The following is a 3,720-nucleotide window of genomic DNA, read 5'->3' on the forward strand; positions in this document are numbered from 1 at the left end:
TTGGTGAGCAACCATATGCAGCTCAATGGCTCGCTTCGAAATTTCAGATGGCAGTATAGAGTCAACCACGTTGCTGTGGGTCTGGAGTCACATATAGGCCCAGACTGGTAAGGTCGGCAGATCCCCTTCCCTGAAGAAGATTAGTGAATCAGACGGGTTTGTTACGATAATGGTCACCATTATTGATACTTATTTAATTTCCAGATTTATTTAATTGAATTTAATTTACCGTACTCTAATGGTGGGCTTTAATTTCCTGTCTCTGGAATACTAGTTCAGTATAATAAAAATCATACCTCTATGATTAACCGCCTGTGTAATGTGCTCGAAGGGTTGAATGACTCGACCTGTTCCTGAGCAACAGTTGGAGGTAAGGAATGTCAACCCCCTGGTCCGGTGACTGAACCATCATGTCACTATTAATTGCCTCCACCGGTTTAATGTACTCGAGGTTCGGAATAACTCCTCCTGTCCTTGTGTGTATTAACGCAAGAGTCCTTTATTAAAACTGCCTCGTGTGGTTACCCGGTCTCTTTGATTCCGACTTCGGTTAAGAACAAGATCCGACTTCTTGTATTGCCTAAATGACATCCGACAGTGGCGCACTCTGGTGTCAGATAATTCACGAACAAATATATTACACTGTGCATCAGGATCAGGGAAGGAATGTCATCCCCCTGATCCTATGCAATAGGCTCGAGTGGTTGAATGGCCTCCTCCTCTTTCTGTGCAACAGGTTCGTGGGTTTGGCAATCCATTCTCATCATCTATGCAGCAGCTGCGCGCGACAGAAAAGAGTTCCACTGTTCTTCCACGTGTCCTTTGCAAGTTTTGAGCGGTTAATGGACTCAGCCTGTCAGAGGCTCGATGTCTTGCTCCTGTTGTTGTGCAAATGACCCAGTGCGCCCAGAGAATTCAGAGGATAATTGGAGACTTTGTGTAACAGCAAGTGCAGGGGCCGCAGTTTCACATCTCTGAAGTATTGATTTGCTGCAAATTTGATTGTGCTGCCCAGGAAACATCAAATCCTGATCTAAAATCTGTCTCTGGTGGGACTCAAACCCACAATTTTTGAATGCCTGATATTACGTTGACTAAAAGTCTATTTGTCTGATATTTCGCAACGATCTTTCGACTGTTATAACGAATCCATCGTGTAGCTGCGATGGCCGAGTGGTTAAGGCGTTGGACTTGAAATCCAATGGGGTTTCCCCACGCAGGTTCAAACCCTGCTCGCAGCGATTGATCAATGGGATCTGATCAGACTTCTCTCCACTGCCTTTTATTACACTTATAGTGTTCGAATTGTCAACACTATTAATTTACAGGCATGAATTAGTGTTGGTTTGTTGGAAACTATTTGCAAAGATCAGTGAGAAATATACACAGGAAATAGAATGACAAAATACCTTTTAATAAAGAGCCCTGCAAGGAAATCACCTTCAGCTAATGAGTGTGAACATGGTTTTATTTTTAAAGTTGAACAACATTTTACAAAAGCACCCGCACAAGCCTCAAATCTGCACTTTTCTGATAACATTAGGGTTTGCACCAAGGTGAGACGCCTTAGCCAAATGGCCACGCGCTCGCTGCAGTTCAGAGCAGCGTAATGGTGAGAATGAGGGATTACACACCGGTATTGTATTTATTGCTGTTTGATATTTTCCACTGCAGACCAATCACCGGCAGTGAGCCATTCTGTGATTGAAATACGAGACGTAGTAAAGCCGCGGATGATAAGCAAACGTCCATTAAATGCTGCAAACACGCCGCAGGTCCATGAGCTCTCTGCAGAACAAATGTTTGCAGCATTGCTTAAATGTATTGCAAGGTCCCGTGTGAGATGTTTTCCGAAATGTTTAAGCTGCTATAAAATACTGTCACCTTACCACGAAGAATAAAATAAATAGCCAGTACGTGAATAAAACCCGCTACTTTGGCATGGTTCGCATCAGGCTCCAAAAATAGAGCTCGCCCGCCTTATTATAATGCACTTTTTTCAGACGCTGTGAAAGAAAAAAAACTTTCATTTCTACGGCGAATATCACCTCAGGATTTCCCAAAGCAGTTCGCAGCAAATTAAGTACATCTAAATTGACGCCACTGTTGTCATGTAGGAAATGCAAAAAATGACAGCATGGAAGGAGGACATTTGAGCCCATCGTGCAGGTGCCGGCGGACCAAGACCTTCCCAGCATGAATCCTACTTTCCCACTCGATGTCCGCTCTGTAGGTTACTGCAATTTTAAATGCTCATGCAAGTATTTTTAAATTTAATGAGGGTTACTGCCACTACCAACCAATGAGGCAGCGAGTTCCAGACTCCCACGAAAACACATAGCTTGTCGCAACAGCTGAACTTCCCCAATAATATTAAATATATTTACGGTGGTTATTAACCACTCTGCCAAGGGAGACAAGTTCTTCCTACCCACTCTTTTTTGGTCTCTGATAATTTTATACACCTAAATAAGGTCTCGCCTCAGCGTCCTCTGTTCCATAGCAAACAGAATAGCATTTCCAATCTTTCCTTAAAGCAAAATTCTCCAGTCCAGGCAACATTCTGAACACAGTACTCCAACTGTTTTATACAGTTCAAGTATAACGTCCTTGCTCTTGTATTCAATGCCGCGAGAAATGAAGTGAAATATTCAACATGCCTTCTGAACCACATGATCAACCTGGCCTGCTACGTTCAGGAATCTGTGGATCTGCAATCCGCTGTCCCTTTTTTCCCCTACATATTTCAGCATCGTACCAATTAATGTTTATTACCGTGCCTTCTTAGACCTCCTCAAATACATTACCTCACAATTATCCGAATTGAATTATTTGCTGATATATCAATCCCGCCATCCCGGCCATCAGACTGGTGAACCTTCGCTGCACTCCCTCAATAGCAAGAATGTTCTTCCTCAAGTTAGGAGATAGAAACTGTACACAATACTCCAGGTGTGGCCTCACCAAGACCCTGTACAACTTTAGTAATACCTCCCTGCCCCTGTACTAAAATCCCCTCGACCTGCATGCCAACCTTCAGTGACTGATGCACCCATGTCTCGTTGCACTTCTTCCTTTCCTAATCTGTCACCATTCAGATAATAGTCTGTCTCTCTGTTTTTACCACCAAAGTGGATAAGCTCACATTTATCCATATTATACTTCATCAGCCAGGCCTTTTCCCACTCACCTATCCTATCCAAGTCACTCTGCAGCCTCATAGCATCCTCCTCGCTGTTCACACTGGCACCCAACTTAGTGTTATCCGCAAACTTGGAGATTCTACATTTAATCTCCTCGTCTAAATCATTAATGTACAATGTAATCATCTGTGGCCCCAACACAGAAACTTGTGGTACCCCAGGAGTCACTGCCTGCCATACTGAAAAGTACCCATTTAATCCAACTCTTTGCTTCCTTTCTGCCAACCAGTTCTCAATCCATGTCAACACACTACTCCCAGTCCCAAGTGCTTCAACTTTGCACATTGATCTCTTGTGTGGGATCTTGTCGAAAGCATTTTGAAAGTCCAAATATACCACATCAACTGGTTCCCCCTGATCCACTCTACTGGAAACATCCTCAAACAATTCCAGAAGATTTGTCAAGTATGATTTCCCTTTCACAAATCCATGCTGACTTGGACCTATCATAACACCTCTTTCCAAATACGCTGCTTTGACATCCTTAATAATTGATTCCATCATTTTACCGACGACC

General features: G+C 43.2%; 1 non-coding gene across 1 annotated transcript; it reads left to right on the top strand.

The window, feature by feature from the left end:
* The first annotated feature begins 1,159 nt into the window (after positions 1-1,159).
* trnas-uga (transfer RNA serine (anticodon UGA)) lies at positions 1,160-1,241 on the top strand. The gene has a single exon. It is a non-coding gene; the product is annotated as a tRNA-Ser (tRNA).
* Positions 1,242-3,720: the final 2,479 nt, after the last annotated feature.

The sequence above is a fragment of the Pristiophorus japonicus genome, unplaced genomic scaffold (genome assembly GCF_044704955.1).
Source record: "Pristiophorus japonicus isolate sPriJap1 unplaced genomic scaffold, sPriJap1.hap1 HAP1_SCAFFOLD_49, whole genome shotgun sequence".
Taxonomy (NCBI): domain Eukaryota; kingdom Metazoa; phylum Chordata; class Chondrichthyes; family Pristiophoridae; genus Pristiophorus; species Pristiophorus japonicus.